At 39.8% G+C, this 14,955-nt stretch overlaps 1 pseudogene; it reads left to right on the top strand.

Annotated features, from left to right (window-relative positions):
• The first annotated feature begins 6,502 nt into the window (after positions 1–6,502).
• LOC131737829 (high mobility group protein B1-like) lies at positions 6,503–13,678 on the top strand (annotated as a pseudogene).
• Positions 13,679–14,955: the final 1,277 nt, after the last annotated feature.

Raw genomic sequence — 14,955 nt, 5'->3', positions numbered from 1 at the left:
CTGTTAAAGTGTCTTCAGAAAACAAGTAACACCCGGCACCAACCTTTTTAGTATAATGAAGACATGGTAGTATAGCTTTTTCAGTTACATAGCTTAGGAGGAATGTATACTTTGTTACAGGTCCAGCAGACACCTGTGAACACCTGCGCATTTTCTACTGTTGTCCTATACAATTCAATTTCCATATTTAACATTAGTGGAGTTACACTTGTAACTACAAAACATGGCACTTTATGACACAAAATGGTTGTTTTTGAGTTGTGCTGCCCTCTGCCTGCGAAGTCTTATTGCCTAGTATTCTGTGACATCCTATAGCTCAAAGGTTGCCTGTATAAATCTTGTGGTATATTGGAAAAATATACAGTTGCAGACAAAAGTATTGGCACTCAACACTTAATACAAGATAATTCAAGAAAAAGTGTTAAATACAAGAATGTAGTGAATATTAGCCACTAATTAAAATGCACAATTTCTGGTAGTTTAACAAATACGTTTTATTAAAAAAAAAAAAAAAAAATGTTTATGACAAGCATATTGGCACCTTTACAAAAAGTCTGTAAAAATGTAATAGTAAGTAATTACAAAATATGTAATTATTTCCAACATCTGCTGAAAAAGATGTTGGAAATAATTACATATTTTGGCAACATGATGATGGTCAAGACAAAGCAGTTGGATTCACGTTTGAGAAAAGCACTTGTAGCAAATTGCAGCGATGGAAGTAGCTACAAAAGAGTATCAAAGACACATGGAATACCAAAATCCACAATCATCCGCAAATAATCAAGATGAACCACAGAACAAATTGAAACGCCTGAAAGTGGACGTCCAAAGAAAATTAGGGTTACAACAGGTAGGAGAATCGTCCGAGCAGCTAAAACTAAATCCAAGCTTAACAGCCAAGAACTTCAAGAAAGATTTAGAGACGCAAGGCATAATTAGTGCATGAAAGAACTGTACAAAGGCACCTGAACACAGTAGAGTTGTATGAACTTAAACCTCACTGCAAACCACTTTTAAAGAAAATTCATGACACAAACTGTCTAAAATGTGTCAAGAAATATGAACAGAAGCTGAAACATTTTTCACCACAATTCTATGATCCAATAAGACTAAAATATAACTTTCCTAAAGTATGTTCAGAGAAAAAAAAAGGGGAAAGCCTTCAGTGAACAGAACTGTACCTACATATTTGTAAACTTATAACTATAATATGATCCAAAATGGAAAATTACCTATATGGGAACAATATCTTGGGAGACGGTCAGCATGGTTTTAGGAAAGGGAGATCATGTCTGACCAACCTGCTTGATTTTTTTGAGGATACAACATCGACAATGGATAATTGCAAAGCATACGACATGGTTTATTTAGATTTCCAGAAAGCTTTTGACAAAAACCCGCATAAAAGATTAATTCTCAAACTGAACGCAGTAGGGATTCAAGGAAATGCAAGCACATGAATTAGGGAGTGGTTAACATGTAGAAAACAGAAAGTACTGATTAGAGGAGAAACCTCAAAATGGAGCGAGGTAACCAGTGGTGTACCACAAGGATCAGTATTAGGTCCTTTGCTATTCCTAATCTACATTAATGATTTAGATTCTGGTATAGTAAGCAAACTTGTTAAATTTGCAGATGACACAAAAATAGGAGGAGTGGCAAACACTGTTGCTGCAGCAAAGGTAATTCAAAATGATCTAGACAGCATTCAGAACTGGGCAGACACATGGCAAACGACATTTAATAGAGAAAAGTGTAAAGTATTGCACGCAGGCAAGAAAAATGTGCATTATAAATATCATATGGGAGATACTGAAATTGAAGAAGGAATCTATGAAAAAGACCTAGGAGTTCATGTTGACTCAGAAATGTCTTCATCTAGACAATGTGGAGAAGCTATAAAAAAGGGCAACAAGATGCTCGGTTATATTGTGAGAAGTGTTGAATTTAAATCAAGGGAAGTAATGTTAAAACTTTACAATGCATTAGTAAGACCTCATCTAGAATACTGTGTACAGTTATTGTCACCTCGTTACAAAAAGGATATTGCTGCTCTAGAAAGAGTGAAAAGAAGAGCAACCAGAATTATCCCGGGTTTAAAAGGCATGTCGTATGCAGACAGGCTAAAAGAATTGAATCTATTCAGTCTTGAACAAAGACGACTACGTGGTGATCTGATTCAAGCATTCAAAATCCTAAAAGGTACTGACAATGTCGACCCAGGGGACTTTTTCAACCTGAAAAAAGAAACAAAGACCAAGGGTCACAAATGGAGATTAGATAAAGGGGCATTCAGAACAGAAAATAGGAGGCACTTTTTACACAGAGAATTGTGAGTGTCTGGAACCAACTCCACAGTAATGTAGTTGACGCTGACACCCTGGGATCCTTCAAGAAGCTGCTTGATGAGATTCTGGGATCAATAAGCTACTAACAACCAAACGAGCAAGATGGACTGAATGGCCTCCTCTCGTTTGTAAACTTTCTTATGTTCTTATGTTCTTATGTACAGTTAAAAATTGAGGTGGTTCAATCACGATATGGGAGTGTTTTAGCAGTTCAGGGACTGGAGACATTCATGTAATTGAAGAGTGAATGAATGCAGCCATGTATCAAAACATTCTACAAAGTACAATGATACCATCTGTAGTCTGATTGGTAGACAGTTTATCTTCCAACATGACAACGGCCCAAAGCATATGGCTAAGTCAACTCTGGAATTCTTGACGAAAACTAAGATAAACATTCTGGAATGGCCTTCACAATCACCAGACCTCAATTCAATAGAAATGCTTTGGACTGATCTGAAAAATCCTGTTGCCAAGCATTGTGTATCCAGTCTGTTTGAGCTGAAAGAAATATGCAAGACCCAGAAACATCTGATAGCTGTAATAAAAGCAAAAGGAGGACACACGAAAAACACTAAAGCAGGGGTGCCAATACTTTTGTCATGAATCAATACTTTAAATGAAATATGTATTTTGATCAAGATTATTTGTGAAATTACTAGAAATTGTGTATTTTGCTTTTTGTTTTATTAAAAAATTGATAAAGTTTACTTATATAACCTGTGTGACAAAGGCTGAGTTTCTTAATGTGTCAAACTGTGTCATGCTTTGTGTGGCTACAAATAACACCCTTGTAATTCAGAGATAAAAAAAAAACAAAAAAAAAACAGCTTGTTCATTTGATTTATTTATAGAAATTGCTTTAAGTGTTTTTCGTTCCTAGTATTTAAATCCAATACTGTCAGAATGTAACGATAATGTATAAACATATCTTCAAATAGTAATGTAATGCAGTTCAATGTTATAAAATATTCTGCTTTACTAAAATACTGTGTTTTGTATACAGGCGGTAGTTTTCCATGCCTGAGCGCCATCTGGTGCACACACTCCTGAACTGCACCCTGTAATAGTACTTTTTGTTTGGTGATTTTCTACCATTCCATTTGCATTAACAGAATGCATTCACTGGCATGTTGGTACAGATTGCAAATACTTTAAATAATGACTACTCAATACAGTTTGAGTGTTTTATTTATTCATGTCCTTTAAACTATCTGTTTTTACAGGCAAATATATAATCTTAGTTTTATATTAAAAAAAACAAACAAACAAACAAAAAAAAACCTTGAAGTAACTTCATAAAGCTGCATTTTTGCTATGCGATGACTTTTGGAGTCGTGTGTTTCCCAAAAATAAATCTTAGTAGACAGATACGTTTTTTTTTTTTTTTTTTTTACAACTGTATTTAATTCAGTGAAAAAAAGTACATTGACAGTATTTGGCATTTTAGTTGACAAATACTGTCTCCAGCACAATTGAGTCTCATTGCAAATTACATTACAACTAAATTAAGATTGTGCAATATTGTATAACCGTATGCATTGGATACTTCAATCGTTTTACACGCTTTACAAGATCGGAAAACATTTTACTGATAATATTAATGCATTTACTACTGTAGCGGAGCAGAATTGTGTCTCTGTTTACCTTCTATGTGTGTAATCGTGCCGAGGATGCAAGAATAGTCCTCACTGACACAGACACTTTAGAAATGTAATGCCCAGACAAGGTATCGACGACACGATACCTCCGGAACACTGTTCAAAGGACCCCAGTGTAACCCAAACCCAACTCGTAATAGACGTCATAATTATAGGCTACAGGCCGATCACATAAGGGTGATGAATTTAGGTACTAAAACTAAGTTTATTTCATAACAATAACCTAACCTTAAACCTAAGGTTCATGGGGTATTGGCTGTGGATCACCAATTAATTCTCACAATCTATGTTCAGTGTTCTCCCCCTCCCCCTCCCCCTCCCCTCCCCCTCCCTCTCCCACACCCACACCCACAACCACACCCACACTCCGTTTATGGTTTCGTGGTAGAGTGTTGAGGGTGAATAAACCACAACGTACGAATTGCGCACGCAGCACAACCTTAAGTGAGCTGTGTGAGCCTTCGTTCTGCAGCTGTATTACACTTGCCCCGTTCCTTTTGAATGCTCTACCGTTTTAATGCTTCTGTCCCGCTTCTCTGCAGTTATAAGGTACTTGCAGGGCCGTATCACCTGTTCACCACAGCACAAACGAGCAGGCGCTGAAATCCAAACACAGGCGTGCAGATACTGTAATTAACAGTGGCTGCTGACGCGTTTTTTTCTTTCAGCAGGCAACAGTAAAACGATATATTTTACTGCGCTGTACGAGATACAGCGCACGTGTCAGTAGCCCGGGCTTTTTAAGTCACTTGCTGATTTGATCAAACATTAATAGTCACAATACTACGTGCATCCTTACTTGAACTGACATCTTAAATAAACACAGTAACACTTCCCATCTGTTTACTGCTCCCGCAGCAGTTCTGCCAGTCTAGCGGCGCGTCTCACTCCTACCCCGGGGTTCCGAAACAAACCGCTTGCTTTGCATTTGTGGTTACTCTTCACTTCGTTTCTTTCCCCCCGTTCTCTTTATTTGCTTCTTGGCTGGTATGGGTTTTCTTTCAAAACGACAGGCTGCGTTGCAATCTCCTTGATACCGCCTCCAACCCTGTTTTCGGGCCGCCGATTTTCAACAGCAGAGTCTCACTTTGCACAGGCAGAGGCTGGTGATTAACAAGATAAAGTATACCGGGCAATCGCTCATTTATTACAGACATATATATTTATTAAAATAAAAATTGTAAAGGTGACACTGCCTGCATATCTCCTTAAACTTCTTTGAAGATTTTTACAACAATCTTTTGGATATTTCCCCTACGATAAATAAATGTACACATCTTCCAACCACTAACCAATACTCCACACTGCTGCCCTTGTGTTGATGAATGATGAATACGGTTCTTGTGTTGACCTTATTCATCATTACATTTCAATACAAAACCATTGCAATGGGACCGTTTTTAGCAGACAAGATTCAAAGATGGTGCAAAATATAAACTAGGCATGCACGCTGACTACAAAATGCGACTCTTCTTCTAATTACACTATTCTGAGACTCATTTCATCGGATAAATTCATCCTTGCGTGTTTTGTTCCATTTTGTGGTATTAGTGAATTTTGATCAAGAAAGAGGAAGGGGTAAGGTTTTTGGCAAAATGGTCAAAACAGAAACTTTTGAAATGATAATATTGTATATCATTTTGCTCCACAGGTATATCAATGCAGTTTTAGAGCAGTACCTAGAACTATAACCTTGAAAACCAGAGGCCAGAATGTGAAAGAAACGGATATTATTATTATTATTATTATTATTATTATTATTATTATTATTATTATTATTATTATTATTATTATTATTATTATGCTCATTTCTGTGATTTTTTTGCTGACTAGCTATTGTTTTACTGGTTTTTGTATGATAATCCTCACATTCATATCAATATTTAGAGCCATCTTGAGCCTTAATTGGCCAATTATTAATGAAAATATGGTCGAAAACCCTCAACTGGTAACCTTGCTAGAGTCGGCCACCAGGTGGCGGTATAGTCCGACAGGGGGCGCTGATGGCACTATATCAAAAAATGTTCAGCACCAAAAGTTCTTTAAGTGTGCAAAGTTTCACATTTGTATGAAAAATGCACAATCTTGCCATTTTTGTGTGTGTATCCCCTGGACTAATCTGGCATAACACCTGGCCGTCTGGGTGAAAACCAGGAATCCTAACCACTAGATCATATGGGATGCCACTAGCAAGATATTGTTTTTCACTAGGTATATACCAAAACGTACCCTAATTTATACAGGCCTATCAAATGTCAATGTTCTTTGTTCATACAATTTTATTCCTTTGTTTCTCAGTGTCTTAACATAACCCTCCAGGACAATTAATCACTTAACCCTCTAGGAGAATTAAAACACCTTGAAAAAGAATGCTGTTCTGGATGCCCATTGTAAGATAATATTTCATATATAAGATAATATTTCACTCTCTCTCTCTCTCTCTCTCTCTCTCTCTCTCTCTCTCTCTCTCTCTCTCTCTCTCTCGGTCCGTGTTTCACACTAACATCATTCATTGAGTCGCTTCATTAATTTGAATCGCTGTGTCCATGCATTCCTCTGAACGCTTCCTGTTTAGTCCTGTGTCTGACGCACGCAGGCTTCCGTCACAGAAAGAACAATCAAAATAAGCTATTCATGTTCTGTCCTACGCAGAAATCTGGACCTGTGTTGCGCCCCTGCCCAGGAATCATGGCATTACTTTGGGAATAATACCGATGGCAAGTCTATCAAAGGGTAGCCGGTGAGTGTAGCCGCTCAGTCAGGACATCTGTCTGTCACGATGCCGCGAGGTTCCGAGCTGACAGACTTACAACGTGGAATGGTCATAGAGGGGCACATTAGTGGGAAGTCCGTTCGTGATGTTGCTGCGCTAACCGGCATCCCAAAGTCCACTGTAGGAAATGTTGTGGCCAAATGGAAGTCAACGGGTTCTACAGAAGTCGCTTCCCGTTCTGGTCGACCTGCAAAAATTACAGCAAGAGGCAAGAGGACACTGAGACGGATAGTTACTGGCAACATGCAGGCTACTCTCATTGACGTAACAGAGGCATTTCAAGAATCTATGGGGACATCTGTTAGTGTGAATACAGTACGGAAGTGCATTCACGAACTTGGTTACCATAATCGAGCAGATGCACGCGGTACTTTGAGATACAGTGATAGCTCTGGGTAAGTTGATGTATTTGAAGAATATAGGACGATACACAATTGTCATTCCTCCATGCCAATGGTACCTACATTCTGACCTTTATCCCGATACTGTATGTGTTTGAGCAGTGAAATCTCACACATGTACCTTAAATACAGTTAGCATTAATGTTTTGGTACAGAAACAGTACTGTAACTGGGACTGTGTCTGTCGCATGCAAAACCCTCCTCTTCCATATTTAAAGTGTACTTAGCAAAACTAGTTGCATACTCTTAGCAAACAGGCAGTAAAAAGGATGAATACAAATTTACTTTAAAAATATTTTCTTTTTTTTTTAAAGAAATTTTGTGAAGAGGCACAGAGGAGATCCTAAGAAGCCAAGAGGCAAAATGTCCTCATATGCTTACTTTGTGCAGACCTGTAGAGCTGAGCACAAAAAGAAGCACCCTGAGGCATCAGTGAACTTTTCAGAGTTCTCCAAGAAATGCTCAGAGCGGTGGAAGGTAACACATAATTAGGATTGTCACTGAAACATATTTAATTATTCTGTGTGTTCTTGTTTTTCACATATTGCATAAAAAGGTATTGATTTGTTTGGTATGCTATAATAAAATAACAGCTTGCTTGGTTTGTGGGCAATCCTCACTTGTGTGATACAAGTTATTATCTCATATTGAGCCACGTGGTATCTGTTATATGTCTTCAATGTTTTGGCAACAAGGGAAAGACCTTGTGACAGCCTGGAGAGACAGCTGACAGGAGGAAAGAGACCCCATTGGGGCTGGTAAGGGTTAGCTACCCTTGTCGGCAGTATCCAGCTCTGTGTTTACAGGATGCTGGAGACACCCGCCCAAGGCTTCTAAGAAATTAAAGAGAAAAATACCCCTAGAGTCTGCGAGAGCGGGGGTGGAAGATGACTCAACGTTGGACAACACGGTTAACGACTTAGGAACGGAAACGGATATGAGTATGGAGAGTACTTCACAAAAGACTAGTTCAAGATCTGCAGTTAACAAAGACATGGAACTCCAGGTTTGTGTCTGCGGCTGGAGCAAGGCGACAACGGTCAGGGGTTTGAAGATTCATCAAGGGAGAATGAAATGCTTGAGGGAGAAGGGACAAGGGCCTCGCATTGATCAGTACTTCTTACGAAGTCAGTCAAGTCAGTCGAATGAAATCCAGCGACAGGAAGCAAACCACAGTTCGCAGGATATCAGCACCCCTGTCATAGATGTGAGGAGGACTTGCATGGACACAGTTAGCGATGAACCTAATGATCCTTGTGAACCCGGTCAGACAAACCAGCATAAGAGAGAAAAGAACCTCAACGGGCACAAGCCTGGAGTTAAATGGCCAAGAGCTTGTGAGAAAACTGCATGGGACACAGTAAACACAGATCTCTGCGTTGCATTGGAAAGATTAAGTGGAACAGTTGAAAAGAAGCTGGATAAATTTGGGGACATCATCTACGCATATGGAAGTGAGAGGTTTGGAGTTGAAAAAAGGAAGGAAAAAGTACAAACTATTCCTGGAAAGTCTAGACGGCAGCAGGAGATTGAACGCTTAGTTAGAGAAAGGAGACAGCTGAGGAACAAATGGAGAAGAGCAGAACAAAGTCAGAAGGAGGGACTCAATCTCTTACAAAGGGTCATAAAAGATAAGCTTGCAACATTGCGCAGAGCTGAGCGCCTACGGAAACGCTACAAAAAGAAGGAGCGTGCGAGAGCTAACTTTTATAAAGACCCATTCAAATTTGTAAAGAAGTTATTCACCAGTGAGAAGAATGGCACACTAAAAGCATCTAAGGTTGAGCTGGAGAGATATTTGGAGGAAACACATACAGATTCAAAAAGGCAGGAGCCTATGTCAATTCCATCAGACATCCCACCTATCAATCCACCAGAATACCAAATGGAGGACTGTGCACCTAAGTGGAAAGAAATAGAGCAAGCTGTGAAAAAAGCAAGGGCTTCATCATCTCCAGGGCCTAATGGAGTTCCGTACAGAGTGTACAAGAGTGCTTCAGGAGTTCTACGAATTCTGTGGAAATTGATGAAAGTGGCATGGGAAAAACAGGTTGTACCAAGAGCATGGCGCCGAGCAGGTGGAGTCTTTATACCTAAAGAAAAAGATTCTACAAGCATCAGTCAGTTTCGTCCCATTTCCCTATTAAACGTAGAAGGCAAGATTTTCTTCAGCATTATTGCTCAGAGATTGTCAGCTTACCTATTAAAGAACTGCTTCATTGACACTTCAATACAAAAAGCGGGCATTCCAGGTTTCCCAGGTTGCTTAGAACACATCAATGTGATCTGGCAACAAATTCAATCAGCTAAAAAGGAGAGGAAGGAGCTCCATGTGACATTCCTGGATTTGGCTAATGCATATGGTTCAGTGCCACATGAACTACTTTGGGCAGCATTTGATTTTTTCAGTGTACCGATGACAATAACAAATTTAGTGAAAGCCTATTTTGGAGATTTGCAATTCAGTTTTTCAACTTCAGAATTCAGCACTACATGGCAATGGCTAGAGGTTGGAATAATGGCAGGATGCACCATTTCTCCACTGGCTTTTACCATGGCAATGGAAGTAATCATTAGGGCATCAAAATGGGTAGTAGGAGGAGAGCGCTTGGCTTCTGGAATGCGACTACCACCAATTCGAGCATACATGGATGACATGACAACCATGACTACAACGGTAGCCTGCACTAATCGATTATTGGGCAAATTAACCAATAACATTGAATGGGCACAAATGCAATTCAAGCCCACTAAATCAAGGAGCATCTCTATAATTAAAGGCAAAGTAGTAGATAAAACATTCTTCATTAATGGTGAGGCAATACCAACAGTGTCTGAGAAGCCAGTGAAGAGTCTTGGGAGATGGTACGACGGGGATCTAAAGGACACAGTTCGTGTGGGAGAAGTTAGACAACAAGCAGTGGAAGGGTTGAAGAGCATAGACAGCTGCGCTCTACCAGGTAAACTAAAACTCTGGTGCTTTCAGTTTGGTCTACTGCCGAGGTTGCTGTGGCCACTGACTGTGTACGAGGTTTCTTTGACAACAGTAGAGAAGTTGGAAGCTTTAATCAGTTCATACATCAGGAAATGGTTGGGAGTTCCACGCTGCCTCAGCAGAGTGGGACTTTATGGTAAAGGAATACTGCAGCTACCAGTCTCTGCTCTAACCGAGGAGTTTAAGTGCGCCAAGGTCAGACTGGAAATGACTTTAGTAGAGTCACGCGATAAATGCGTAAGGGAGGCAGCACCTGTGTTGAAAACTGGAAGAAAGTGGGCGGCAAAGAAAGCTGTGGAAGATGCAAAGGCTGCCCTTCGAATTGGTGATATCATGGGGCAAGTTCAGCATGGAAGAGGGGGTCTTGGTTTCAGTTCAACTCCTCCTACATGGCACAAGGCGGCCCCAGCTCAAAGGAGGAAGCTGGTAGTCAACGAGGTGCAAAAGCAGGAGGAGAGGATGAGGTGTATAAAGGCCATTTCCCAGGCCAAGCAGGGAGAATGGATGAGATGGGAGAGTGTGGAACAACGCAAGATTGGCTGGAAAGACCTATGGTCAATGGAACAAAGCAGGATCAGTTTCCTCATCAGGTCAACATATGATGTTCTCCCATCACCACAGAACCTAAACCTCTGGGTAGGAGAGGATCCCTCATGTCCTTTGTGTTCATCACCTGCAACATTAAGGCACATTTTGACAGGATGTAAGGTGGCTCTTAGCCAAGGACGGTTTACTTGGCGCCATGACCAGGTGCTGCAATGTTTGGCCTTAGCATTGGAAGACAAGCGTAACATGACCAATAAGTTGTCACCTGTTCCATCAAAACATTACACACAAAAGACAACATTCCTCCGCCCAGGAGAGCAACCACCAAGAAAAGGTGTTAAAACCAATCCTCGCCCAGGACAACTGGAAGCTGCTAGAGACTGGAAAATGCTGGCAGATGTTGGTCAGCGGCTTATTTTTCCACCTGAGATTGCCACCACTAACCTTCGACCAGATATTGTCTTGTGGTCTGGATCAGCACGCCTTGTTCACCTGGTAGAGTTAACAGTGCCATGGGAGGATGCTGTAGATGAGGCGTATGAGAGGAAGAAACTGCGGTATGCTCAACTAGCCACTGAAGCGGAACAGCGAGGATGGAGAGTTCGGGTTTACCCAGTGGAAGTGGGTTGTCGAGGATTTGTGGCACACTCTACAACCCGGTTTCTCAGAGACGTCGGATTCAGTGGCCAAGAGTTGCGTCGCACAGTGAAGAACTTATCTGAAGCAGCAGAAAGGAGCAGCAACTGGCTGTGGTTGAGACGGAAAGATTCTGGCTGGGGACAGGTAAGTAAGCTGGGCTGAGTTGAGTGGGGGACGGAGGGGGGTGATGCTGGGACGCCAGAATCACCGTCGAGCCCTCTTGAGGTGTCGTGGGCTAGTCGACGAAACACTGAGGATGGAAGGTGCCCACTTGAAAACCCCAGAGATGTACCCTACTTAGCTCAATCCAGACGGTTGTCATGCTGATGCGCTGGGGAGGCCGCACTTTGGTTGATCCCCGGAGCCAGCATCGCAGCCGTTGTGTGTGCTGATGCGCCAGGGAGGCAAAATAAGCTGATCCCTGGAGCCAGCATTACACTTCAGCCATTAACACCAGACAGAAGGATATCTACATCATCATATGGAAGGAAACGTAAATGGATGGAGACACATATGGATCACATTAGTTTACTGTAAAGCTACGTCTTAGTTGGTGCTTATCTTGGCGAGAGCCGAGTTCAAATCAGCATGAAGTTTTAACATCTACTCTCGTGTAATGGAAATCTTTTTGTAGACCGTCTCTAGCAAGGAGAGAGAAAAGTTGGAAGTTCTTGCGAAGGCAGACAAGGTGCGTTATGAAACAGAGATGAAGTCATACAAACCTCTTAAAGAGGTAAAGAAGAAGAGGACAAAAGACCCCACTGCTCCAGAAAAACCTATGTAACTGTCTAATTGTTGGTTGTTGGTTTTAAAAATATCTTAGGTCAAATAATGTAATGTGCAGTCATTTCTTACTTGCCTGTTTTACAATATCAACACATTTTCAGTTAGATCACTTTAAACAAAGCGAAACCTACAGTACAATTCTTTCCCGCTCTCGTTTAGATCAGCTTTCTTCATCTTCTGCTCTGACCATCGTCCTAAAATTACAAGCGAGAACCCTGACTTGTCAATTTGTGCCGTTGCCAAGAAATTGTTAGAGATGTGGAACAGTACTAGTCCTGAAGAGAAGCAGCCTTACAAAGCGAAGGCAGCAGAGCTGAAGAAAAAATACAAAAAGGTACACAATTTTTTATTTGTATTTATTTTTATATATTCTTGGTTGAATGCGTGCAATTCCAAGAGAGCTTAGCTCAGTTTGGGCCTTGTTTTTTTTCTTTTTTTTTTTCTTGCCTGCTTATATTCATACTGTTAGATTTACAGTATATAGTTCATTGTATTTATATTATTTTGTTAACAAAGTAATTCCATACATCTTACCTGTCTTGTACTTCCATTATCCTCACAGGTTTCACACGTGCAGTATTTTAAAACATGTATTTTCTTTTCATTTTAAAACATGATACCTGGTACTACATGAACCGTTCCATGCCTTACTCTTAGAACATCTGTTATACTTGCACTACCTGGTTCATTTCACCTCAGCAGTATCTTCGGGGTCAAAGGACGTTACTGACTGAAAGCATGTCAGACAATAGAAGAAACAGTTGGTTGGCTATAATGACAGTAAAGTGAGTGAAAAGGAGTGAGGACAATTTAACCATCCAGGTGAAATGACCAAGGAAGTGCAACACTATGAAAACAAGATTTCTTTGACCAAGTGTAGTAACATATATCCTGTTTTAAAATAAAAATACATGGTTACTGTAACATAGGTTTCTATTAGGGAGCAATAAACAGCTGATAGGATTAACTGTGATATTTTTGTAGGATGTTGCTGCATACTCTACTAATGAGGAAGATGATGTTGACAAGGATGAAGATGACTACGTTGAGGATGGGGACAATTTTATAATGAGCAAGATAAAAATGATGAATAAACCGGAATAAAACATTCCTGTTTTATAAGGCATTTAAGCCCCTCCAAAGTACACAGTTCACTTCTTGTGTAATATGTTTCAATGTAAAAGCATGGTAAACCACAGACAAGTGTGGTAGACCAATCAGAAAACTGTAATAAAGGTAAAACACATTTCCAAACCAAATGTGAAGAAGCAGGAAACAGAGCACATTTAAAACGAAGAGCTACGAGATTGTTTTGTGTAAATGCTGTGATGAAAGTGTATTTGGAAATCCAGTTTCATGCGAAGGTGTACTTAGTGGTTATGCCTGTTGTTTTGTTTTTATTTCTATTCCTGATTCTTCTTTTGCAGCATCATAAGGAAACATGTATTTTTTGTTTACTTTGAATACTGTACTGTAAGAGAACACAATTTGCAGCTTTCTTGGATTTTTTAAAACTCATGTCTCTTTTTGATTTATACTGTCATTTATTTAGCACTAACTATAAGTTCTGCTTTCTTTATTTCTTACATTTTTTAACAAGGTAGAAGCTATAACTTTAATAACATTTAATTAACTAATTAGACTGTAGAAATATGGTTTGTAAAAGTTTGTATACGATTGTGTCATGTTTCTTATATCACATCTTTGTTGGCCTGACCCTGTGTGAACTTAGCCCTTGTGGTTATCACATTACTACAGTATTCAGAACTTTGCTGTTTTTGTACATTTTACATATTTATTATTATTATTTATTTCTTAGCAGACACCCTTATCCAGGGCGACTTACAATTGTTACAAGATATCACATTATACATATATCACATTATTTTACATACAGTTACCCATTTTTACAGTTGGGTTTTTACTGGAGCAATCTAGGTAAAGTACCTTGCTTAAGGGTACAACAGCAGTGTCCCCCACTGGGGATTGAACCCACAACCCTCCGGTCAAGAGTCCAGAGCCCTAACCACTACTCCACACTGCTTTGAGGCTTAATTATATTTGAGGCTGATAATAATTATTCTGAACATGACTTCCAGTAGCAACCACTAGGATGATGAAGCCATCGCACGATTGAAATGCCTAATTGAAAGAGTTGTGTTAAAAAGTGGTGCCCAAGTGATCAGTTACATCAACCTATATCAATTCAACCCTCTTATCTGATTATCACAGGCTAAAAAAATGCAGCTGTGACTTATCCCAGCGATAGAGGTTGATCAGTTCAGTTCCTTAGATGACTGTGGTCAAATCTTTTCCCAATTAATTTGCATTTGGTTTTGGTCTTCTAAGTTGTTCGGGGCCTCTTTCTCTTTCCTGCTCAATGGAATCACTTTTAACATATTGCCATGTTCAATTTTCCTGACCCCTTGATGTTCTGTATGCCACAACCCGCAGGACCAAATCTGTATGTAGAATACCATTAAAAAAACCTGGCTGCTCTGATGTGTTGTGACAGCAATGCTGGATGTAAATGCATGTTCCAGAAATAACCTGCCCACAGTCCCCTACTCAACACATGTGGCTTTAATTAAATCTCAGTCATAATCTGTTCCACTGAAATACTTTATACATGGGAAAACTGAGGCAGTGTTGACCAATTCAATTTAATTGAATGCAGCTTGTAGACAAAAATATTTCTAGTTACGTATACAATAAACAATGTATGGATAAATACCATGTTAAACACAATAATCAGTATAGTATGGTACAAACAGTCGAAGGCTTAGCTACACCTAATCACGAA

This window comes from Acipenser ruthenus, chromosome 8 (genome assembly GCF_902713425.1).
Source record: "Acipenser ruthenus chromosome 8, fAciRut3.2 maternal haplotype, whole genome shotgun sequence".
NCBI classification, from domain to species: Eukaryota; Metazoa; Chordata; class Actinopteri; order Acipenseriformes; family Acipenseridae; genus Acipenser; species Acipenser ruthenus.
This window is presented reverse-complemented; position numbering and strand designations above follow the sequence as displayed.